At 45.4% G+C, this 26,640-nt stretch overlaps 1 long non-coding RNA gene across 1 annotated transcript; it reads right to left on the bottom strand.

The window, feature by feature from the left end:
- Positions 1-14,564: 14,564 nt before the first annotated feature.
- Positions 14,565-19,369, bottom strand: LOC116667300. Its single transcript, XR_004324165.1, has 5 exons — positions 19,250-19,369; positions 17,659-18,690; positions 16,223-16,598; positions 15,657-15,775; positions 14,565-14,903 (listed from the first exon to the last, which is right to left on the bottom strand). It is a non-coding gene; the product is annotated as an uncharacterized LOC116667300 (long non-coding RNA).
- Positions 19,370-26,640: the final 7,271 nt, after the last annotated feature.

Consider the following 26,640-nt stretch of genomic DNA (forward strand, 5'->3'; position numbering starts at 1 on the left):
CCGGAGTCCAAGCAGAGCATTCCCAGGCAGAGCACTGGAGTCTCTGAGCTGAGGAAACAGGGTCAAGAGTCCAGAGAGCACGAGGCAGCTGGAGTCTACGGGACAGAGTGAGGGAATGCGCAGGGCTCGGGAGAATGCAGAGGGCCCCCTGGGCACTGGCCCGCGCTTGCTTGCAAGGGGACTGTCTCAAGTCTAGGAAAGAGCCAGTCTGAGCAGGTTGGAGGGAACAGTATCATAGCCACACAGGGCGGGGAACAGAGCCCGCTGTCCCAGTGAGAAGCAGCCTCACAGCTGCACAGAACTCACCTCCGACGTGGGGACCCACCGGCCCTCCACCGGGCCCTGCGCCAGTCCCACCTGACATCTAACACGGAGGGTAAACTTGCCTCCAGGTAACCTGACTGCAGCCCAGAGCGAAACTCTGGGATGTCTGAAGGAATACTGAAGTATCTAGCCCCCAACAAGGTAGATTTCACAATGTCTGACGGGCAATTAAAAAAAAAAGTTAGGAGGCGTGCCCAAAGGGAAGAAAGTACAACGTAATAGAAGGAGAAACACCAGTGGAAACAGGCCCATAACACAGGTGCTAGAATTTCAGACAAGGACAGCAAACAGTTGTCATACCTACATTCCACATGTGCAGTAAGTTAAACAAGACATGGGATGTTAGAGAGAAAACAAAGACCTGCGTGAGCTGCTAGAGAAGAGAGCTGCGTGTGGGATGAGAGACACACCGCACGGGGACAAGGGCAGAGCAGGTGTCACAGAAGAGAAGCTCAGTGAGCTTGAAAGCTTGGCGATAAAAACTATTCAAAACGGAACACTCAGAGAAAAGAGAATGTTTAAAAAATGAACAAAGCACCAGTAAACTACGGGACAACTTCAGGTGGACTAATGTATGTGTACCTACAAAGGAAGGGGGCAGCAGAAAAAAGTATTTGACAAGATAATGGCTGGGCATTTTCCAACCTCGTCGAAACACGATGAATCCATAGATCCAGGAAGCTCAAGAAACACCCACACGGGAAACCAGAAGGAAGTGACGCCACGACCCATCACAGTCAAACACTGAAAAATAATATAACTACTTAAGTAGTAGGAAACCCAGAAAGCGATGGGATCACGTATGTGTCAGTTTGGGAGACGGTGTGAGAGAGAGAAAGGACTTCCTAGAAGTTTCAGAAAACAATCGTTGAGGAAAAGGTCAAGCCGTAACACATATAAACTACAGACTTAAGTATCTCCTGCTCAGTGAAACAACGCGTAGACAAACCAAGCCACCTTAAATAGAAACAGAGTGAAAAAACAAACGTAGAAGACAAAAGGGTGTTGTATATGTGTACAGATATAACACAAATCTCATAACGGTAATGAGAAAAAACATTAAGGTCTCAACAGATAAACCACCGAAAACCATGACCAAACGATTCACACATGCAAAATCCAACTATTCAATTTACAGGAAAAGGTTGAACTCAGTTAGAAGGCGAACAATGTAGATTAGAATAATGCACTTTATACACACTAAACTAGCATTATTTTTAAAAAAAGCAAGACTGTTTATTCTTAGAAAAAGCAGATTTTAATTTATATTTTCATGTATTACCAATGACACTAAAACTAGTGTCGCCCTTTCGGAAGCAATTCAGAAATATGCATCCGAACAAGCAATTCTCCAGTGAAGACGCGCAAATGACCAACAGGCACGTGAAAAAATGCTCAGTATCACTAATTACCAGACAAATGCAAATCAAAACTACAGTGAGGTATCACCTCACACCTGTCAGAATCGCCATCATTTAAAAGTCCACAAATGATAAATGCTGGAAAGAGTGTGGAGAAAAAAAGAACCCTCCTACACTGCTGGTGGGAATGTAGTTTGGGGCAGCCATTATGGAAAACAGTATTGAGATTCCTCAAAAGACTACAACTAGACTTACTATATGGTCAACAATCCCACTCCTGGGCATATATCCAGAGGGAACCTTAATTCAAAAAGGCACATGCACCCCAGTGTTCACAGCAGCACTATTTACAACAGCCAAGACATGGAAACAACCTAAATGTCCATCCACAGATGGCTGGATAAAGAGTTGTGGTATATTTATATAATGGAATACTACTCAGCTGTAAAAAATAATAAAATAATGCCATTTGCAGCAACATGGATGGACCTGGAGATTGTCATTCTAAGTGAAGGAAGCCAGAAAGAGAAAGAAAAATACCATATGATATCATTTATGTGTGGTATCTGAAAAAAAAAAAATCTTATTTACAAAATAGAAACAGACTCACAGACATAGAAAACAAACTTATGGCTACCGGCGGGGAGGAGGTGGGAAGGGATAAATTAGGAATTCGAGGTTTGCAGATACTAGCTAATATATATAAAATAGATAAACACCAAGGACTTAATGTATAGCACTGTATTCAATATCTTGCAGTAACTTACGGTGAAAACCAATATGAAAACGAATATAAGTATGTTCCTGTATGACCGAAGCATTGTGCTGTGCACCAGAAATTGACACAACATTGTAAACTGACTATACTACAATTTAAAAAAATTAAAACCTATCCAACATCTTAAACAAATACAGATAAAACTGCTACTGTAATGGCCTTAAATAGAAAAAAAAAGAACTATGCATCAGGAACTCAAAATATGTTCGTACTCATTAACTTCCTAATTCCATTGCTGGAATTCTGTAACAATGCAACATTCCACAGTCACAGACTGTTGTCACTTTATTGTATGGGATGGTGGATTTCTAAAAATATAGTTAGATATGTTTAAATATACAGTTAATCTAAGAATACATTTTGAAATATAAACTTACAAAAAAACCCAGTAATTTGATAATTTTAAGATCTTTTTCTCATTTATCTATGCATACCAACCACATTTATATGATGTAATTTTCCACTTTAAATCAGCCTCTAATACTTGGATCCCAATGCATATAGTTAACCTTTTTCTTCATAAATAGTTCCATATAGCTTATTAGAGACAATATGTTAACAAGTATTTAAATTAAAATGCACTTTTTGGGTTATGCTGTTTTTTCCAGTTTTATTGAGAAATAACTGACCTACATCACTGTATACGTTTAAGGTGTACAGCATGGTGGTTTGATTTGTGGATGTCGTGAAATGATTACCACAGAAGGTTCAGCTAACATCTGTCTTCTCTTACAGATACAATAAAAAAGAAAAGAAAGAAGAAAGCAAAACAATTTTCTCCTTATGATGAGAACTCTCAGGATTTGCTCTCACAACAACTTTCCACACATCATGCAGCAATGTCAGCGATAGTCAGCACCTTGTACATCACATCCCCGGCATTTATGTATCTTGTAACCGGAAGTTTGTACCTTTTGAGTTGGGTTATGCTATTTTAAAGGCCTTTCTTTAACCTGGGAACAAACAGCATTCTTTGAAGAAGATATTCAGCTCTTGGAATCAGTCTTCTGTAACAGAAGAAGTAATGAAATAAAGTCCCTGCATTCAACATACTTCTAAAGACACTGGGAAATCTTCAGAGAACCTTCCTGTGAAAGTCATTATTACAAAAATTTTAAGCTACAAGTGTAATTGCAGACATTGAAGAATGTAAGGCCCTCGATTAAAGGGTGACATATTTCCACATGGGCAGTTATTATTTTGGACTGTCAGACAGAGAAAGAGGCAATCCATTCCATTAAAAGCTCTAAAATTGGTCAGGTCAAAATTCTTTGAAAGTTTTACAGATTGGAAGGATGGTGGTACGCCTTTAACAAATTGTTTGGATGAACGCTAGCAAAGTGAGTTCTGCTTTACTTCACACGTGTTGTGAGTCTCATGTTTTTGTTGAATGTCCTTTCAAACGTTTCAAAGGATTGCAGAATGGCTGCTGTACAAGAAGTACATCAAGGCTAGAAAAGTAACAGAATGAACTGTCTCTCACGCCCCCTTCTTCCAGTAATAAGGAGTCTGGGGATCACTGTGCCAGGACCTGATTCGTTGCTAGTTGGCAAAATCTGTAAGTGTCGTTTAAAAAGCAATGCCTTGTTCTAACTCATGCCACGATCAGCAGTAAAATGAGTCTTCAAGTCACTTCAGATTTGCCCCCGTATCTTTCAATTCAAGCCAATTCAATGAATACTAGCTGTGTCTCAACAGTATGTCTGGCACTTTGATAAGTAACGGAAAGGTGGCCAATCCACAGGGCCCATGTTTACCCAGAAAGAGGTTAGCAGAGTCCAGCGCAGAAGTAACCTCCATCATCTAACAGGCCCCAGACTGGAGAGTGAGGACACCACGGGGTCAGCTTTCCCCGGGGAGTTCACCTTCTCTGGGACGCCAGAGAAGGTGGCGTTTGAGCTGCGTCTTGAAAGGCTGAATAGAAACAAACCAGGGGGTGACATCCTGGGGACAGTCATTCCGGGCAGCGGGTCCACCTGTGAAAAGGCACGGAGATCCCGGAGACACGGAGCAGAGATCCCGGAGACACAGCCAGCCTGCCGGGACTGGAGCGCGGGGTGCGCTGGAAGGACGAGGGCAAAGAAGGAGCTGGGAGTGGGTAACGGAGGTCAGGCATGGAGGGTGTTCTCAGCCAGATCTTCTCCCGGAAGGCAGGGACGTTGTGGGTCAGGGCACAGGAGCAGAAACTGGTGGCGGAGAGACCCGGAGGAGGTGATTGCGAGCGCTCAGCACTGGGGTTCTGTTCACAAGCGAATCAGTTTCCCTGCAGATGCCATTTGGAAATGATTTCCTCCCTTCTCCCTGTGTGATTGACTGCGAATCCGAAAGCTAAAGGTTTTACAACTGCACCAGGATTTTATGAAATAAAAAGAGCCACCAGAAAGGAAGGCATCAAACAAACACCAGGGGTAGTTGAGAGAGAAGCCTTTACCCACATTCAGAACTGGGGGAGAAGTCGCTAGTGCCTTACATTTACCAGGCAGCCTCCAAACTGCTACTTCAAAGACACCGTAATTCTTAATGGAACAACCGAATGCCAGAGCCAGAAGGGCACATCAATCAAAGTAACTCTCCCCCACGGAGATTTTCCATTGCTCCGTCATAATCTTTTTTTTCCCCTGGGGCCAACTGAAAGTTTTATTTGCATTAGCATAATATCTGCATACCCCAGATTTAGCCAGAAAGAAGACACTGAGATGATTTCATCAGCAGAATTATTATCAGCAGCTATGGAGTCCCTGTCAAATGCTGGATCCTAGATACTGAGCTTTTGTCCATGGTTTGTAAGATGAAGTATTGAAGAAAGGCTCATACATTTTTTTCTTTCTTCTTCTTTTTTTTTTTTTTTTTTTTTTTTTGGTACTGTTTTCTCCCTTTTAGTTAAAATTGCTGAAGATGGCAATGTTCGTCTTCCTCTGCTGGGGAAGAGCGTGTCAGGTCCCCTGTCTCTAACTGGGCGTCCCACCCTTTCTGGAACTCTCGGCAGAAACTCTCAGGACCGTGCACTACAGTTTTCCAGATGGGTCAGGAAGGGTCCAGAAAAGCCCATGATGACGCCAGACATGTATGCCTTTAGGGAAGGCAATTAGGTTTTCTGCATAATTCCACACATAGCGTTTTAGAACCTGGATGTCCTTAGGATCACACAATCCGACTTTTCATCGTATAGATTAAGAAAGTTTTGGGGGGAAGGTATGGATCAGTGGTAGAGCGCATGCTTAGCGTGCACAAGGTCCTGGGTTCCATCCCCAGTGCCTCCATTTAAAAAAAAAAAAGAAAGAAAGAAAAGGAAAAATGTTTTTTAAAAAGTTTCAATATGATTCCATGTTCACTGATCAGCTTGAACAGAAGCAGATCTTGGTCAAGAAGTGCAGGAGGAGTGGGTCATGCTCGATTAGGGGAAACACCACATGGTACGTTTTGGAGGGCAGTTTGGCGCAACCTACACAAATTTAAAATACACAAACCCTTTGGCTCATTTTGAAAAAGCTGTCTCCTAAAGAAACCTAATACATACCTAGGAGAATATATGTATCAATATGCTTGTTTCACGATTTTTAGATGGCAAAAAATTGGGGTCAACGGACATGTCCATCAGTAATGGAAACTGCTTCATGAATTAGGGTATCTTTGTGCCATGAAACGTAAGACTGCAGCCAGAAAGAACGTGCACGACCTAGTGTTAAGTGGAAAAGGCAAATTACGGGATTCTACGTAGTTTGATCTCATTTTTATTTTAAAAATATATTTAACTACCTATTGAGATGTATATACAGCGATACACACCAAATGTTTTTAACATAAACATAACTTTTAAAAAAATGTTATTGAAGTGTAGTTGATTTATAATGTTTATAATGTTTATAACATTTATAATGTTACTTTCAGGTGTACAGCAAGGTGATTCAGTTATACGTAGACGTACGTATTTTTTTTTCTTTTCAGATTCTTTTCCATTATGAACTGTTACAAGAAATTGAATGTGGTTCCCTGTGCAGTACAGTAGGTCCTTGTTGTTTATCTGTTTTTTATGTAGTAAAGCACAAATTTCTCATAGTGCTTAAACCACGCAGTAGACTCAGAAAGTGAGGCCAAGTCCATTTTCACTTTATGCACCTAAATACTGCTGAAGAGTTTTACAATGAGGATGTCCAGCTTCTGTCCTTACTTTTCTCTTTTCTCTTCTTTTCTTGGGGAAGAAAAACCTGAGCCTCAGACAAGTGAAGTCACTTGTTCAAATCACTTAAATGCGTAGTAAAAATGACAGGCCCAGAACCCACGTTTTCCGAACCAGGTGGGGTGCTTTCCTCCTCGAGCAGGGCCTTGAGGGATCTTTGCCTGAACGTCTAATTTCCTGTAGATGTAGTCAGGTCTCATATTTCTTAAGAAAGTCAGTAAAACGGATGATTTCCTGCCTTTATCAAGGCAGATCCATTTCTGAGCCTCCTGGTCAGCAATATATTCTCCTCATTTTATTCCCTCTATGTCCTGTTGTAATCATCAGGGAGATACTCGTTTAGAGTTACTGTCTTTTACGTACACGACCAGTTCTGACCGCTTCCCTAACCGCTGGCCCACACAGACAGGACTGAAATTAGCCTGGATGTGATTCCGTGGTTGAACAGAAGACGGACATTCCGACAGAGCACAAGGCTATTCGCAGACTACAGAGGCACCTGCTGTCCCGCTTCCTCATCTGTTCTGAGAGCATCTCCTGCGGTCTTACTTGGGATGGTTGCTATTTTCAGCTGCATTTTGGTATTCACATGGAGAGCACCACTGCTCTCCATTAAACAGAATAAAATACATGAGAAATTTGTTTATCTTAAAATTTACAGCAATATTAGCTTTTCCTACATGAACATTTAACTTTAGGGATTAAAATTTTTTTGAGAAGAATATATTCTTGACCAGGAGGCCAACTTGCCTTGATTTGCCTTGATGAAAGCAGGAAATCAGACAATTTAATTACTTTCCAAAGCAATTTTTAATCCCTAAAATTAAACTTAAAAAATACAGGAAATTAAAATCATACCTTTTACTTACTTTCTTTCTAAAGTAATTTAACTCTAAAATTTTAGAGTTAGAATTTTTGAATTTTCGAAATGGTTGTAATTATTCAGTTGGTCTTTTCCCCAATTAATAAATGAAATGAGACATCTCAAAGTCATTCATGGGTACACTTTAAGAAAGTCACATGTTTAAAAGGATATTTAATTATGTTGGAAAATGTCACAACACTATGCTAAATAGAAAGAGATACCCCAAAATTTGTATTTCAAAGTGTCCCTATTCAGTAAACTTGCATGTTTTGTATGTAATCACCCAGGCATAGAGTAAGAGCTTGAAAGAAATGGATGCAAACATTAATGTTAAGTCTGGGTGACAGACTCCGATTTCAGGTTTCTTTTCTCAGCTTCCTTGTGTTTTCTCATTTTGTTAAAGGAGTATTTACTTTTGACACCAGAAAAGAACATTTTTCAAGAAGATCTGGAAGCCAATATAATCTAAAACGATCATTCCTGACTGTCTTTTTCTGGGAACAATAGTCAACTTCAGGATCTCCTAGTTTGGGACTTGCAGACACACACTCCTGCGTATAAAATAGGTAAACAACAAGGTCCTACTGCACAGCACAGGGAACTGTATTCAGTGCCTTCTAATAGCCTATAATGAAAAAGAATGTGAAAAGGAATATATATATATGTGTGTGTGTGTGTGTGTGTAACTGAATCACTATGCTGTACACCAGAAATTAACACAACATTGTAAACTGACTCTACTTCAATTTAAAAAATTAAGAAAAAAAGAAATTACACTTATCATACATAGACAAAACCCTTCAGGCACTCCCAGAAGAGAGAGTGACATATCCTCCTATTAATTTGTGTGTCTCCTTGCTGGTGGAGAGGTCTGATTGAAGCCTGATCTTTTTAAAGAAAAAATGGACTTCAGTAAAAGGAGAAAAGGAGGCCAGAAGGCAAGAAAAGAGAGAAAGGAGGTGAGCGGGCTGACTGCTGGCTTACTTAGGGGGAGCTCAGATCCCAGATGGGGGATGCCCAGAGCCAGGGACTTCCAAGAGGGGACATGATGGAAGGAGGCAGAGAAAGAAGGCGTGTTACAGGGTGAGAGGGAAACGAGAACATTCTTCTGGGCACAGGAAAGCAGCAGCCACACCTGGGCTGCCTCTGCTGGGGCTTCCTTCCTTATCCCACCCTCCATCCTCCAGCCAAGCCTCAGCACCGTGTCTAGCACGTGGCAGAGTCTTTGTTTGTTTGTTTGCTAGGATGATAAATGAGGAAAATGCAGCAGCTATTGGAACCTAGATGGAATTGAGGCGGAAACCACCATTCCAGGGGAAAAACCCAGCAAGACGCCACACACCAGCCGCCTCTTGCCGGGACTCCGCCGTTGGCAGACAGCTCTGCTTCGCACATGAGGCTGGAAGAGCCGGTAACCCAGCGCTGCCTCGGGTCCTGACACACGTTTAGGCAGAGTGGACTGAAGAGGGGAACCTGAGTTAATCGTCATAAAACAGTAGAAGGGCAGAAGGAAGAAGGGAAGACAAAGGACCTAATTAGCTATTTGCTGTTTCATTTTCTTAGGAATTAAGAAAATGTTGATTAGGAGCTTAAAAGGTCTGAGTCACACTTACACGGACAGATGAAGCCATGATGTTAAAATCTGTCATGTGATGGGCCACTGACTCTCAGAGTAAAAATATTAATAGTTATTATTTGATAGGCGGCTGACTTTTCCATCTTGTGAAATTTCTCTAGCCTCTTTCCATGCCTTAATATTCCCCTCTGTAACACAGGATTCCAGTTATACTTGCCCATATTCCTTAAAAATAATGCGAGCGCTAAAATGCAGAGCTGAAAGAACAACTTGTAAGCAAGTCGTGACGTGTTACCATGCAGTATTCTTGGCTGAAAACACCTCAAATCCGCTCACTCTTGGTGAGTAAGAGTTTGCTTTGGGTGAAGTGAAAAACAGCAAGGCATTATTTATAGTACGTTCCCAATAGTACAAATGTTATTTACTTGGTTTCTTAGTTTTCCTCCTCACCCACCCTAAAGTCCAAAACAACTGGATACTTATTACCAACTCCTACAGTGATGGTTCAGAATAGGACACATAGTGACAACCCCTTCAAGTTTTCTTCTTATCAATACTCATTTCAAAAGCAGTATCAAGGAAGACAATTGAAACTATAGATTAAAACAAGAAACACGAGGCTGTCTGTGAATTTCACCCATCTAAACCATCTTTCACAGAAGCCATGTCACCTGTCACCTTTACCCTCTACTAGTGGATGGCACTGGGAAAGGTGGAGCCTCGATGATTCCCCAGAAGAAGTAGAGACTGCAGTTTGGGGAGATTTTGTTTTTGTTTGGTTCATAAATACATGAAACTTGTATTTGAAGGGATACGCAAATAAATGTATAAGTAAGTTCATTTGTACCATATTTTAGATTCTACGTATAAGTGATATCATATCATATTTGTCTTTCTCTGTCTGACTCACTTCATTTGGTGTGATAATCTCCAGGCCCATCCTTGTTGCTGCAAATGGCATTATTTCATTCTTTCTATGGCTGAATAGTACCCCATTGTACAAATATACCACATCTTCTTTATCCAGTCACCTGTGGATGGATATTCAGGTTGCTTCCATGTCTTGGCTGTTGTACATAGTGCTTCTGTGAACATTGGGGTGCAGGTATCTTTTTGAATTATAGTTTTCTTCAGGTACATGCCCAGGAGTGGGATTGCTGGATCATATGGTAAGTCTATTTTTAGTTTTTTAAGGAATCTCCATACTGTTTTGCATAGTGGCTGTAGCATACTACATTCTCACCAACAGTGCAGGAAGGTTCCTTTTTCTCCACAGCCTCTCCAGCATTTGTTATTTGTAGACATTTAATGATGGCCATTCTGACCGGTGTGAGGTGATGCCTCATTTTAGTTCTGATTTGCATTTCTCTGATAATAAGCCATGTTGAGCATCTTTTCACGTGCCTCTTGGTCATCTCTGTCTTCTCTGGAGAAGGTATTCAACTGTTTAGGTATTGAACATATGGGTCAATGGAACTATTAGAATAGAGAGCCCCAAATAAACCTACCCACCTACAGTCAATTAATCTTCAACAAAGGAGGCATGAATATTCAATGGAGAAGACAGTCTCCCTGGCAAGTGGTGTTGGGGAAGCTGGGCAGGCACGTACAAATCTACGAAGTTAGGACACTCCCTCACACCATACATCACAATAAACTCAAAATGGCTTAAAGACTTAAATACAAGATGTGACATCACAAAACTCCTAAAGGAGAAAACAGGCAGAACATTCTCTGACATTAATTGTAGCAGTGTTCTCCTAGGGCAACAGAAATAAAAGCAAAAATAAACAAATGGGACCTAGTCAAACTTACAAGCTTTTGCACAGCAAAGGAAACCATTAACAGAACAGACAGACAGCCTACAGACTGGAAGAAAATATTTGCAAATGATGCAATCGATCAGGGCTTAACATCCAAAATACACAAACAGCTCATATAACTCAACAACAAAAAACCACAATTATGGTTTTCATGTTTCAGTTCTCTTTGGCTAGAAGAGGTACTTGAGCCTAGTGACTAAGACAGAGGTGAACAGAACATCGAGGACTTCCCCAGTGGACAGAGTCATGGGTTCTAAGGTCATTTATAAGTTGATTGTTTGGACATCCTGAACTTATTTTCAGAACAGATTGGGCACAGCTAGTTAACTGCAGGGAGTCTGAGAAGACTGGAAAATGCCAGAACTTGGAACCAGATCTGCCCACTGGGTTGGAGCAGGCCCCAAAAGGACAGGAACAGGTGCACTGAACTCTGAGGGTGTCTGATGCAGCCAGCAGGACACGTAGTCCTGAAGGCAAGGGCACGGACAGCCACCAACACTAGAGAGGGCGCGGAGGAGCGGGATGACCCCGGTGGGAAGCAGAGTTTAGCAGCTGGTCATCTCGGAGCAGCGGTACTTAAAAGACTTTATTGAAAAACGCCACTAAGACAGTGCAAGCCAAAGCATAGAGAGAAAGTATTTGCAATTAGTCTATCTGGCAAATGGCTTGTATCCAGAATATTTAAGGAACTGCCTCAAATCAAAAAGATAGGCCACCCCAAAGAAAAGTGGGCAAAAGTCTTTAACAGTCATTTCCAAAAAGACAATATCTAAACATCTTATCAACACATGGAGACATTCTCAGCATCAATTGTAGGCAGTCAAACTGAGGTCACAAGGAGATTTTACTACACAGCCACCAGAATGGCGAACGCTGGAAAGACGCAGGATGGTATCGGCAGAAGAGCAGACGCAGATCAGCGGAACAGAGCGGATGGCCCAGCAATGAGTCTACACGTATATGGTCAGTAATTTATTAAAAGAGCCAAGAATATACAATAATTTCTTCAATAAACGGTGTCGGGAAAACTGGACGGCCACTTGCAAAAGAATGAAACTGGATCCCTCTCTTACACCACGCACAAAAAGTAGCTCAAAATGGATTAAAGACTTGCATATAAGACCTGAGGCTCTAAAATGCTTGGAAGAAAACACAGGCCATAAGCTCCTTGACATCGGTCTTGGTGATGAGTTTTTTTGTTTGTTTGTTTGTTTTTGGATTTGACATGAAAAGCAAAGGCAAGGAAAGCATGAATAAGTCAGTGTATCTGTATCAAACCAAAAGGCTCCTGCACGGCAAAGGAAACCACCAACACAATGAAGAGGCAGCCTACTGAATGGGAGAGCGTATTTGCAAATTATATGTCTGATAAGGGGTTAACATCCAAAACATACAAAGAACTCACAAAAATCAATAGCAAAAAAAAAAAAAAAAAAAAAAAAAATCTGATTTAAAAATGGCCATAGGATCTGAACAGACATTTTTCCAAAGAAGACATACAGATGGCCAACACGTCTATGACAAGGTACTCAGAGTCACTAACCATCAGGAAATGCAAATTGAAACCACAATGCGATATCGCCTCAAGGCTGTTAGACTCGGCTTTTGTCCCAAAGACAGGAGATAACAAGTGTCCGTGAGGATGTGGAGAGAAGGGAACCCTAGTGCACTACTGTCAATGGGAATGTAATTTAGTGCAGCCACTATGGAAATCAGTATGGTGGTTCCTCAAAAAATTAAAAATAGAATTACCACATGATCCACAAACCCACTTGTGGGTATCTAACCAGGGGAAACAAAGACATTAACTCCAAAAGACCCGTGCACCCCCATGTTCACCGAAGCATTGTTGGTAATAGCCAAGATATGGAAACACCCTAAATGTCCAATAATGGATGAATGGATAAAGAAAATGTGGTATATTTTATGGCATAATATATATTTTATCTATTTTGTTATTCATAATAATACTATGGAGTATTATTCAGGCATAAAAGAGAAGGAAGTCTTACCATTTGCAGCAACATGGATGAACCTTGAGGGTGTCGTGCTAAGTGAAATGAGTAAAACAAAGAAAAGCAAGTACTGTATGACCTCACTTATACGTGGAATGTAAAATAACAAAGCAAAACAACTCACGGATACAGAGGACAGATTAGTGATGACCAGAAGTGGTGGAGGGGGAATGGGTGACCTGCGTCAAAAGGTACAAACTTCCAGTTATAAGATAAGTAAGTCCTGGGGACGTGATGTGCAGCATGGTGACTACAGTTAGTAATACTGTGTTGCATATTTGAAAGTCGCCAAAAGATGTGTCTTAAAAGTTCTCATCACAAGAAAAAAAAATGTATTAACTATGTATGGTGATGTCTTCAACTAAATTTACTGTGGTGATCACTTTATAATATATATAAATATCGAATCATTAGGTTGTGCTCCTGAAACTAACATAATGTTTTATGTCAATTATACCCAAATCAAAAATACAATTAAAATAGATAAATAAATAAAAAGCCTGGAAAACCCCAGGTGTTGGTAAGAATGTGGAACATTTGAAATTCTCTTATACTGATGGTGGAGGCGACAAGTGGCACAAACGCTTTGTAAAACTGTTGTTTCATAATCACTATGCCTTCCAGGTATAAACTCAATAGAAATGCATGCATCTGTGCACCAAAAGGCAAGTCCAAGAAGGTCCACAGCAGCATTATTTCTAACGACTTAACATGGAAATACTCTAGGGGTTTATCTGCAGAAGAACGGTACTGACTGTGGAAACGTCACGCGATGGAACAGCATCCAGCAACGAGAAGAAAGCAGCCGGCGCTCACGGGCACCCCAGACCGACGCTCACAATGTGCAGCAACATGGAGCCAGAAACAAGAGAACGCCTAGAACATGATCCTATGTCCATGAACAAAATGTTCAAAACTAACCTGTCACAAAGGAAAGGATTTGCAGTGGTTCTCTTGGCCAAGCAGGGACAGCTGTTAACTGGGAGGCGGCAGCAGGATTTCTGGGGTAATGTTCTATTTCTTGATTTGGGCAGTAAGTACAGTTTGTAAAAAAAAAAAAAAAAAAAAGTCACCAAGCTATACGCTGTACTCTCTTCTGTTTGGATGGTATATACTTCAATAGAATACATATTTAATTTTTTTAAAAGAAAGAAGACATAGGGCCAACAATAGGAAGCAGCTCAGCACAGAGCAGGGGGTGAGGGATCAGAACCTAATTCAGGGAAGGAGAGCTGGCAAGAGTCGGGCAAACGCAACCCGGAAGGAGTGAGCAGAGCTTAGGAGTGGTGCGACAGCTGTTACCCCACACAACCTGGGCTCTGACTCTTCTTTTTGTGAAGGGAGCAGTAATTGGGGTTGTTTGTTTGTTTATTTAATGGAGGCACTGGGGACTGAACCCAGGACCTCGTGCATGCTAAGCACACGCTCCACCACTGAGCTGTACCCTCCCCCACCGGGGCTCCGATTCTTGTCTGCCATCTACTCCCTTGGACCACCTAAGTGGGCTGGATCATGGCTTCCTCGTTTACAAAACAGAGATAATGCAAGGCCCTCAAGGTTTTTGCTTGACACAGAAAATGGGCTTAATAGACATTAGTGATTAATAACAATAGTCATTTTACCTCAACAAGAGCAAGAAAGAGGGTTGCTTACCACACTTGCTATAGAGTTCAAGCTTTGGGTTTTCTGAAGAGTGGATAAACCCACTGACGTGAAGCAGGGGCCGAAGTCAGGGCTGAACACGCATCCAAAGGGACTCAGGTGAGCTCCCGAGTCCTGACGAGGTGAGCATCTCTGCAAGGTCCCAGCAGGGAGGTCAGTGGGGATGGAGAAGGAAGCTGGACCTGATGGGGTCATTTGTCCCATCCATCCCATCCATACGACCACTGATAGTATCTCCCGTCTGCGCCTGCTCTGCCCATCAGGAGGTGGGGCCTGTTTTTCCTCTCCTTGAATCAGGGTTGGCCTTGGGACCAGCTCTGACCTGCAGATTGAAAAAGCAGTGATGTTGCGCCTGGTAGTTTTCACTCTGCCTTCTTACAACCCAGAGGGCATGCTGTGAGGCAGTCCAGGCCGTTCTGGGATAGAGAGGAGAGGCCCTGGTGGATGAAATGCCACCTGGAGAGAGAGGCCACGTGGAGGGGAAGCCAGGTGTCCCACTGATGGTCAGGCCAGGGGCCCAGCCTTTCTTCCAGCAAGGCGCAGCTGAACGAGGACACACGAGTGAGCCTTGGCCAACAATTTGTAGAGCATGAGAATTGCCCATCCAACCCATAGAACTGTGAGAAATAATACATAATCATTGTTTGAACCATTAGGCCTGGCTACAGAGTCAAAAGGTACAAACTTCCAGTTAGAAAAGAATTAAGTCCACAGAAGGGCTGAGGGGACCAAGCTTCGACATGTACCTCATGGCCTTGGCTGTGTCCTTGTGGGGCCTGCCAAGGAGATTTTCCAGCAGAAGGAGGAAAGTACCCATTGACTTATTTTAAGTGGGAGGAGGAGAAGAAGAAAGAGATTAGCTGAAGAAGGAATGGTTGCCAGAAGGAGGGGAGACACTCCTGGAAACTGATGATCTCTAAGACACCTGCTCCAGCTGCTGTTGCTGGAAACAAACCCCTGCCAAGCTTAGTGGCGGAAAACACTCTTTTTGGATTCTGTGGGTCAGGGCTTGAAACGGACATTGGGGCCTCAGCTGGGGAGCCTGGAAGGTGGGGGTGCATTGTTGGTGTCTTACCCACAGCCCAGTGGTGGGTGCTGGCTGGCGGCTGGGAGCTCAGCAGGTCTGGACCCACACCTGGAGCATCTCCACGGGGCCTCCTCACCAAGCCTGGTCTGGGCTTCCTCACAACATGGCTATAAGTTTCCAAGAGAAACAGGCAGAAGATGTATCATTTTTTTATGGTGGTAAAAAGATAAATAAATAACATTGATTATTTTAACCATTAAAAAAAAAAAGGATCTATCCTGTCTTCAAGCAGAAGTTAGAAGATACATTTCTCAACCTCTTGGGTTGGAAAATAAAATCGTGTCTTATTTTCAGCATCTCTAGTGCCTTTGAACTGTTGATGAAAATAATCAATAAACAACCAGTAAGCAGAGAAAAGAGCTTTACGTGAGCCAAACCGAGGACGAGCCCGGAAGCCTGCTTCCCAGGCTACTCTGTGAAATTGCTCAGGAGAAGCAGGACTTCCAGTGGTTTTATGTCTTGTCAGAACAAAGGATATTAAACAAGTCAGGGGTACATTTCTTCAAACAAAACAAAACAAAACAAAACAAAACAAAAAACAGACCAGCACATACCCGGTTGAGTCAGTGTGGCTTTGGCACCTGGGAAGGTGGTCTTGTCATCAAAGGAGGACCAGTGCTGGCATCCAGGAAGAGGGGCATTTAATCTCTAACATGGACATCCTTTACTTCTGGTCTATGTGCCCTTTTCTTAAATAATTGAGGCAGATGTACAACGTCTGTTTGACAGGCCGCAAACAGGCTATTTTAGTTAGCATCAAATTCAAGGTGACTCATGGATAAGCCAGAATGACTTCCCCAGACTGCAAGATATGAAAATCTCTTTTATCAGAATACAGGCAGATGTGGCGCATGTGACATTCTAGGACTTCCTGTCTCAGGACGTTAAAGGATTGTAGCTTCTGCTTTCACCCTCTGGGGATCCAGGTGTCTGAAAAAGGAATTTGGGATAGCCCACTAAATTCTAAGAGGCCACACGGAGAGCAAAGGTCCAGCAGCCCCCTGTAGGGCTCCCTGCACCCTGTTCAGGAAGCCATCTTCCTCGTCCCAGCCCTGGGGAAGTCGCAGCTGAACACAGCTGCACGTGTGACCTCAGCCAGTACCTCACGGAGTGAAGCCAAGTCTCCCCCCTACCAGGCCCTGCCCAGATTTGCAACATCACGAACAAACAAATGGTGGTGCTTCTTTCAAGACACGAAGGGTTCAGGGGGATTTTATGCAGGAGACAAGGACAATACCTGATGCTCGCCAGCACGCAGGCTGTGACGCACTTTTCAGGCTCATTTCCCCAGTGCACAAGGTCCTAAAAGATCTATTCCTCCCGGAGAATGATGTGGAAAAATCTCCATTTAGCTACAGAGCCCCCCAAGTGGCTGGACAGTGAGCTGCAGCCTCCTCCCCCTGGGTCCCTGCAGAAATTGCTGCGGAGTCAGAGGGGCCTGTGCGCTTACAAAGTCATCTGATAAAGACCTCGTTCATTCAGTTCTGTAAGGAGTATACATTAGCTATTTGTATAGGGTTTGTTTATTTTTTTGAGCATTATATCTTACCGTCAGTTTTGTGCTACCAGCAACTAATGGCTGTTTAAAAGAAGGTTCTGAAATCTCACTCTGGCTTCTAGAATTCTAGGGGAGAAAATTTTCCAGGAGCATATTTCTGTGCATCACCCATAAAAATAGCCTTGCTTTCCTGTCTCCGATTCATTTATTTATGTAGAATGTACTTAAGGAAAGGTACTGGACCACCGTAAGATGTGGGAAGACATATTTATATGTGGGCACATGGGACAACTCTACGTATATTCCTCTCCTGCTGGCTTGTAATCCTTTTCAGGGCAGGTTCCAAGTCTGTCTTCTCTTTGTTTATTTGTCTGATTTTAGCACAGTGCCGTGACCATGGAAGGACTGAATAGGTATTTGTTGTCTGCTGAACAAAAGTGTTAAAGATGACCACAGAAGAGTTGGATTGGGGTAAATTTTGCTAAAACATACCCTTTAAGTGCATAAACTCTATCCTCTTCTGGGGCACATTTCCAACCTCAAATACTGATGACGTCTACAAGCTCTGTTTTCTAGTCCACAAGCAGGCTGGTGGGCCACTCCAAGCAGGGAAGAACACGCGACGTCATCACATTCCCGGTCCACGATGTGGTCACAGGCACTCCGCTCCCATCCATTCAGCTCATATAGTCTTGGCCGACAACATCATCTGAGGTTACCGCACTGTTCAGGTGCCCTGCGTCATCATTTTCCATTCCCTCCACGTCTGCAGTCTCATTTTAGCTGTGAGGATCATGGGGCATGTCTGTAATGTCACTTGTGGGGACACCGGGGATGTTTGTTGCTTCTGCAGTCCAGGGCGCCCACTCCCACTCCCACTCCGAGTGTCATGTCCATGCGTGTGATTTAGAAGAAGAGGGTCTAAACATTTGCCCGCAGCAAATGTCTCAAAAAGAATGTGAGAGCAAGGCAGTTTCTCGTGTTCAGGGACAAATTCAGCCCCAGTATGTAGGTAGCTGTAACCCGCGTCACCTTCTCCCTAGAGTAAGTGACAGTGGAAAAAAAAATCCTCCCCCACAAGGGCACCCAGGGCTTCAGCGCCCCCGCGACTCCTGCTGCAGCTTCAGGCTGCCGTCCTACCGCGTCCCCACCCAGGAATCTCTCTCTAGGACAATCACTTTCATTTTATCGCGGTTCTGTTCCAGGTCCATAAACGTAAGTGGGGAGGGGGGGAACCACCCAGAAATAGCATCAGAAAGACGAATAAAGCAGTGGGACGAAATCCTTTCTGAGAGCTACATGGGCTTTATGGAATTTCCTTTCTTAATAATCCTCAGGACGGTCAAAAATAGGCCCCGGCTGCCCTTTCGGGCTCCTGAGGAGTCCTCGGTGGCGGACCCCTCCTAACCTGGACACCGAGCGGGGCAGCTGGGAGCGCGCCGGGCGGGGGTCCCCTCCGGAGCAGCTGCGCAGGAGCTCCGTGCGCTCAGCTTGGCCATCCTCCCTTCGCCGGTTGCCCGGTTTCTGGAATGTTAGAATAGTAAACAGTTGTTTCTCAGAGACAGAGATCGGGTTATTCACAGCCTCGCATGCTAAATTTAAATTTAATAAAGCTCTTTCCCAACAACCCAGATCAGTGATTCGCAACCCGGGATGGGGGCGTGGAATGGTCCGCCGTTAGGAGGCTGGGGGAAGAAACCAGCAGGGAGAGTTTGAAAAGGCACCGGGGAGACTCTGCCCCTCACCTGCAAACCCCGGCGCTTCTTCCGAAAACCACTGGCACAGATCTTGGACTTTTGCGGGGGGTGGGGGTGGGGTGGTATCAGGTTTATGTTTTGTGTATTTATTGTTTTTTCAGTGGGGGTACTGGGGACGGAACCCAGGATCCCCCGCGTGCTCGGCATGCGCTCTGCCGCTGAGCTGTACCCTGCTTGCATCTTGGATTTTGATGGAGGCCTTGTCTGGCTTTTCCTGCAGTTTGCCCACAATGCTCCTGACACATCAGAACGAACCCCGGAGGCACTTAGGGACGGTGACACAGAACTCCCTCCCCGGGGCTGCCTGTGAACCTTCTCACACTTACGTGGGGCTGACTGTTGACAACAGTTGACTGAGTGTCTTAGGTTTGATCCTGGGAGCTGCGGAAGATTGCAGGGGTAAATTGGGACGTCATCCACCACGTCTTCCGTCATGCCTGCAGAACAGGTATGCTGCGCAGCCTGGAGCAAAAGCCAGACGTGGAGGTCACGCATCTTCCCCGCTCCGCATCCTTCTCTTGTGCTGTGAGCTCGGGAGGGAAGCGCCCTCCGTGCAGAGAAGCCTGGGAGAGGGAAGCACAGACATCACTTATCTGAGCCATAACCGAAACGACCCTGTGACTTTTTGTTGCTGCTGTTGGTTTTCCCTTTAACCGAGGTCCTGGGGATCGAACCCAGGACCATGAGCACGCCGAGCATGCGCTCTGCCGCCGAGTTATACCCCACCCCCAACCCCCGCTGACTCCTGCATGTTAGGGAGACCAAAATGAGCCCGTGTATCCAAAACCGCTGGTCGCTTCCTGTTTGGTAAGCCATGAAGAACTGCCCGTGAGCGTGGGGAAGACGGATTCTTGGCCCTCTGGCTAACACCTGAATTGGCCATTTAGTTATGCAAGTAGAAGGCAAAACCCAAAACTGGAAAATGAGACCACGGCAGACGCTCACTTGCTGGTGGCTAACACAGGGACTTCCAAGCTAATGACCACATCTACGCGCGGCGGTTCCCAGAGCGGCCCGAGGCCTGCGCGGGTCGGAGCTGTTTTCCCAGCACTAAGACGGTGCTGGTCGCTGCCGCTCCCGTCCTCTCGTGAGCGGACAGGCAAGTTTCCCCACGCTGTACGGCGTGGATAATCAGCCTGCAGGAGCAGACAGGAGACTTCAGCTGCCTTCTGTTAAGATACACGATAAAGAAACGTGCGCCAAGGCAAAACAATGCTACTGTACTCATTTTTTTTGAAAAATAGTTATGTTTCATAAAAATACATTCTTTGTGTGAAATGTATGTCACCACATAATGGGTTCGCTATGGTTTTTCTAAAATGAATTAATAAACATTCATCAAATTTCTCAGGTTTCATATGGTAAATATTGAGAGGTACAACCTTGATAAATAAGAAGTCTTTGTGGGGGGAGGGGATAGCTCAGGGGTAGAGCGCGTGCTTAGCGTGCACGGGGTCCTGGGTTCAATCCCCAGTACCTTTATTAAAATAAATAAATACGTAAACCTCATTACCTTTCCCCCAAAACAAATAAAAAAACTTCATTAAAAAAAAAAAAAGAAGTCTTTGTGGTTCTGCTATAGAAACTGTGGAAAACGAACAAAGGATCAGGAAACAGGAAAATAAACACTATTTGTTTAAGCCCCTGTGAGTCTGGCTTTCTGGCCTCAGCCTCCCAAGCACGGCTAATGCATTCGGTGACTTAAGAAGCTCTAAACGTTACACCCGTGACAGGCAGGACTGTGGATTTTGGTTGCCTTGAGAAAAATGTCTTACTCCATTCTTTCCCTTACACAGACTTAGAGACGACTCTGTGCCTAAAACCAAAAACAACACACACAAAGAAACTGTGTGGGATGGCAGGGCGGGTGTGCTTTCTGAGAGCTGCTGACAGATCAGTGGCTGGGCGGACGACGGTTTCCTGCCCACCCAGTGCTGCCCAGGGACCCACGCGCTGAGATCAGCCTCTCCCTGGGGGCGCCTCACCGCTCCGCTGGGACACAGGACTCTGCTTCCACACACTCGGCCCTTTATCTCTGATTCTGGCTTCTCCAGCTTGGTGTTCCTCTGGGTTCTCAATGCTGCTCAGCGTACAAGTTCAGGTGCACTCTCTCCATCTGTTGCATCCCCCATCAATCTAGGTGAAAACTGTTGCTGTTGGCTCTGGCCCCTGGGAACCTAACAACCACCCGCACCCCCAGGAGCTCCTCGGTGGTCGTCTGGCCAAGCCAGCCCAGCACCCCCATGCAGGGGAGGAGCAGGGGATCCGGCCACTTTCAACGATCAGACACCCTCATCCGGGAAAACGACGTGTGAGAAAATAATGTCTGGAAACAGAAGCACCTGATCGTTTGTCACTGTTCCTCTTGTCCTGAGTTGCGGTCTCTGGCCGGGGTCCCAGCAGACGGGACGGCAGGTGGGCCCGCCTGCCTCGGCCCCTTTCACACTTCTCTCATATTCTTCACAGGGCACACCTCCTTTGGGCCTTATTTTTTCCCCTTAAGATTGCCTACGTTTGCTTTTACACTGTTTCACAGGTGGAAAGTGTGTGTGTGAAGGAGAAGGCGGGGGGTGGGTGGATGGATGGCGGGGGTGGGAGACGGGATGCCCCGTTGGACTCCCCCAGACCCTGGTCGTCAAGGCTGGAGAGTCCCTCCGTTGTCAGAGACGAGCTTCCGGACCCGGGACGGAAGGACTGCACAGGGAGTGACGTGGGGTGTGTCCTGCTCGGGGACAGAATGGACTGAGTTCACACCCATTCTTCTGTTTCTTTGCACCAGTTTCTCAGGCCCTGGTTCTCTCTGTCAGGTTTCACCTCTGTAGGATGCATGCGCTGTCTTCCATTTGTTTGCTACAAAACTTAATTTCTGCCTTTCACTCCTAGACGGAGCCTCACAGAGGGCAGCCAGTCTGGCCGGCACAACTCTGGCCCTGGGGGTTCCCTTCCCAGACGACAGGGGGCTTAGACAGTGCTGTTGGGACATCTGTGATTAAGCGCTGTCTCTTCTCCTCCCCCTCCTCCCCTTCCCACTCCTCTTTCTCTTCCTCCTTTCTTTCTTTCTCTCTCTCTCCTTTACACTCCTTCTGAGGAAGGGCAAACGGTGAACTGCTATGTGCTGCAGGAGCACAACCAGGGAGGGGCAGACGGCACACCTGGCCTGTGCGCGCAGACTTTCTCACTGACCACACCTGAGCAGTTCCAGGGAGCCACGTGCGGGAGGAGAGCCGCCCCCGGGCCCTTGTGTCCTCCCTTCTTCCCGCTGGCTGGTCCCTCAGGTGCACTTTCTTCCTGTCCGAGGTCTGTGTTCGGGAGAGAAGGTGTGTCTGGATTAAAAGTACAGAAGTTCAGGACTCTGACCGGCTCACGAGGGAGTCTAACATAGGATGCTGACCTCATGACCTCCACGGCCCAACCACATAAAGAAACTGTTGGTGAAAGAGGGACGGCGAGGGCCTGCTGAACTTCAGACCCCGCGCGTTCCGGCTCTCCTGCGCTCCAGTGCTGCACAGATTCACAGCCGAGGCCGATCCGGGCACTAGGGAGAGCTGACCCTTACGTGTAATTTCGTACTGGAAAAAGGAAATATTAGAGAAAGAAAAAAAGAAAAATCACTGGACAAATAAAGAAGATGAAGGGGTTTCTTTTAGGTTAACAATGAAAGAGGCAGACTAAAAGCCGATTCCCCAAATCTCAGGGAATATTCTTTTATCTCTAAGGATTATAGTAGGTCCCTGGAAAAATGGGACTGGAAGACTTTTTGTATTGCGGTTAAAAAAGCAATGATATAACTCAGTTAAAAATAAAATAAAATTTAACAATACACCTCAAAAATAAAATTCAGTGAAAAATATCACTCAAAAATAAAGTTAAATTAAAAAAATATAACTCGCTTAAAAATTAAATTAAGAAAACGCAAGGAAGGAGAAGGAAGGTGAGGAGGAGGAGGACAAAAGAGTAAGAAGAGCACGAAGGAAAAGGAAAAGGTAAGAGGAAGAAACAGGCGGAAGCAGAAATGATGTATCTAATGAGCAGTAAATTGGTATTTTAAATATAAGTAGTAATAAATGGTAACATGCTACATACATACATTCACACTCAGCATGTAGTTATTAATATACCTTGCAAGATCACTTGGTATCCATGTTTAATTGGAAAATATTTAATTGCAATATCTATTTTATATATACCTATATATAATTACATGTGGGTTTTTTTGCCTGTGTATCTCCTCTGTTTGATTCTAAATTCCTTAAGTCAAGACCAAAGCACCATGACCTGTGACCTGCATGGAGGAACTACGCAGTGTTTTCTGAACAGAAAAATTTGGTTCACCAAGTCAGACTTTACGGATGCCTTTTGATACACGTTTTTCATGCCAAATGCACGGCATCCTCAAAGCACACAGTTACCAAGCCACACATTTTCTTCTGACGTTTGTAAGGTGCGGATGCACAAGGAGAGGACTTTAGAGCTGAAAGTGTAAAGCTTGACAAAAGGTGAGAGAGATCAAGATTGAATCAAGTTGAAAAACAAAACAAAACAAAAAACAGACTCGGTACAGCTGGGCCGCGGAGTACGACGCAGCGATGGAAACACAAGGCAGGCCAGTTGGACGCCCTGGTGCGAAAGCCCGGTAAGACGTGCGGGTAAGGGCCGCCCTTCTAAGCACCCCTATTTGTGTCACTAGTGGTCCACTCTGCTAGTGACACAGGATCAGCCCCCTCGTCTTCTCACATCTAGTGAGTCTCACAGTCCTTTACTTCGAGAACTGCCATTTTAATTCCAATCCACAGCACGGCACTGGCATCCAAGGCCTGTTTCTAGTTTCTCGCTGCTCTGAGTCCTTTATGTGTATCACGTCCTTGGCTCACCTGCATTTCTCAGGACAGTTTCAGCCAGCAGTGAAGCCTTCACATAATTTCACTACCTAAACTGGGGTTTTACTATTTTTTTTAATGGAGGGACTGGGGATTGAACCCAGGAACTCATGCCTGCTAAGCATGTGCTGTATCCCTGAGCTATTACCCACTCACCCCACTGAACTGCATTTAAGCCTCCTATGGAAGAAGCTGCATTTTTGGCATCTTTGTAGTCCCAACAGGTAAGAAGCGTGTAATCAACAGGGTGGTCGTTCCTGACCCTGCCCCTTCAGATGCATGCTGGCTTGGAGACACATATCCTGGTCACCCTGCGAGGGACTGTGGACGATGATCATGGCGAGAAGCATCCTGCCCACTGCCTCTCATCTGGCTTCTTTCCCACTCTTTCCTCTCCCCACGAGACCTCCAGATTTTCGATGTTTGTTTCTGAAAACCCGAACCAAACCATTCATCAGCGCTTCCTTCACAGGGAAATACAGAATTGTCGTTTTCATTTCAAGCCCAGTAGAATGTTAGCGTGCGACCGTCGTGTCCTGAGAAGCTGTGTGCCAAGTCCTGCTCTCCTCCTTTGGGCTCAGCTGACAGAGACGAGGGCAGAAGCGGTTTGGCACGGAGGTGACGTGGAACACACACCGTACTCTTCGTGTAGCCTGAGCTACCCCTGTGGGTCTGAATGTAAGCGCAGGACAAAACCAGCAGGTGACACGATGGGACAGCAATTTAGTTCCCTGATATTTTAAAGCATCATTATCGTGAGTAGCCCGAAGGAAGACATGGTTTCGGATGTCAGTTGTCACTGGTATCAAAGGGATTAAGAAATCCAAATTTTACTTAGTCCCTAAGCAGTCAATTAAGATGGGATCCACCAAAGCAATGGGACTCGAGGATTTAGATTCTGGTTTCAGTCCTTCTGAAAATAGCAGATATTGCCTTGATCTGAACTTAGCACAGCCCTCTCGGCAATGGGCACGACTTGTGAGAATTCCGCCTGGCAGGGGTGGAGGCTGTTTGATCCTCTGTGTGCAGAGCGCTGCCTTCGGCACCTGGTTCAGTGTAAGAACCCTTCATATGAGCAACGCGCTCAGTTCAGACTGGGGGAGACAAACCTGTTACGGGACAGGAGGGTTCTGCATAGTGTTGTGGCCAGATTTCCCCTCCTAGAGCACGTCTGGTTTTGGTCCAGGTGGTGTTACGGTAGTGCTCAGTATGCTTAGACACCTTTTGAAAAGAAAGTTTCAGAGGAGATAGGATGTTCAGTTAATCCTGTGCTGCAGAAGCAAAGCCAGCCCTTTGCCGGAACCTAGGTAGGATCTTGCTGGCCAAGGGCTTGCCGTCTTACACACACCGGCTTCTGCCAGGTAGACCAGCAGACTGGCAGAATGCCTGAAACAGAGAACAATTTCTAAATAAGCCTATTTCTCGGGTGTAGAAGCAGCTGAGAGGCTTTTAGTGGTTTTTCAGATTCCTTTCCGAAATGACATTTGTTCATGAGCCAGAGCTTACTTGTAGAACCAAAACTAGGGACAGGACTGGCTACATCATTTACGGGGCTCAGTGCAAAAAGAAAATACAAGACCTCTGGTTCAAAAATGAACAATTTCCAGTGGGTGGTGACAGCAGAGCGTTAACCCCAGCATGGGAGCCTTCCAAGGGGCGGTGGGGAGCCTGGGGTCCAGACCAGGTTGCCTGCTTTATTCACCAGTTCTCTCTGACCAGTTTTCTCAACTGCCACAAGCCAGGGTTTGTTCTCAGGGCTGAGGTCCCCAGAAAGCCAGTTCAGCAACACCTGGGAACTGGCTGGAGATGCCAATCGTGAGCGCCTACTGAGACAGGAGGGAGGGGGCAGGGCGCAGCCGTTACAGGACTGGCACAGCCATCAGCACCAAGGTGGTGGAAGGGTCACCTCCCAGTAGACTGTGTGCGTCAGCGCACGCTCACTGGACACAGTGGCCGCCAAGTGACACTCCCACAGGTGCCAGCGCAGTTTCCAGGCTGCCCACGGAAGGTCAAAGGGTGAGTGACGGCCCATCTGGGGACCCCCAGCCCTGCCCCAAAGCAGTGGGAACAGTCCTCCCACTTGTCAGCATATGACGTTACCCAGCCCAGAAAACCTAACCACCCCCACGCTCGTGGTGGAGCTCATTTTTCCTAGCAGACCCCACGGTCTGAGGCTGTGAAGCCAAGAACCCTTACCTGGTGGGGCGCATCCCAAGGACTCTCCTGAGACCTGGGACATGGCCCTCCTCTCGCCCCACATGTTTCCTGTATCACTCTCTGGGGTTAAACAAGCTCTCCAGGCGATTCTGTCTCCTGCTCAAGTTTGAGAACCGCTCCCTGTGGCGGATTTCAATGGCTAGAGTGATAGATTTCAAAAGGGGAGTTTAGGGGTCACGCGGCCTATCCCATACTGGTAGGAAGTTCGGGGCCAGGAGAAGCAGGCGAGGCCCAGTGCTCACGGCTCACTCTTTACTCTTCAGCTGAAGAATTTTCAAAGCACCAAGCCACCTCCCCAGTAGAGCCAGCTCATATCCCAATTTTAAAGATGAGGAAATCGAAATGCCAGAAGTGTTCAATGAGTCGTCAAGGGGAGTTGGGATTAAATCCCCAGTGCTCCCAAATCCCCTGCCCGTGGCCCCGTGCTCGGTCTTCAGGTAATACGATACAGTGGACAGGTGAGCTGGGTGGCTGTCCACTTCCTGCTAGCATCAAAACCCAACACGGGGGGAGGGTGTGGCTCAGGGCGAGACTGCAGTGCTTAGCATACACGAGGTCCTGGGTTCAACCCCCAGTACTGCCATTAAAATAATAATAATAAATAATAATAATAATGCCATTTG

This window comes from Camelus ferus, chromosome 11 (assembly GCF_009834535.1).
Source record: "Camelus ferus isolate YT-003-E chromosome 11, BCGSAC_Cfer_1.0, whole genome shotgun sequence".
Taxonomy (NCBI): domain Eukaryota; kingdom Metazoa; phylum Chordata; class Mammalia; order Artiodactyla; family Camelidae; genus Camelus; species Camelus ferus.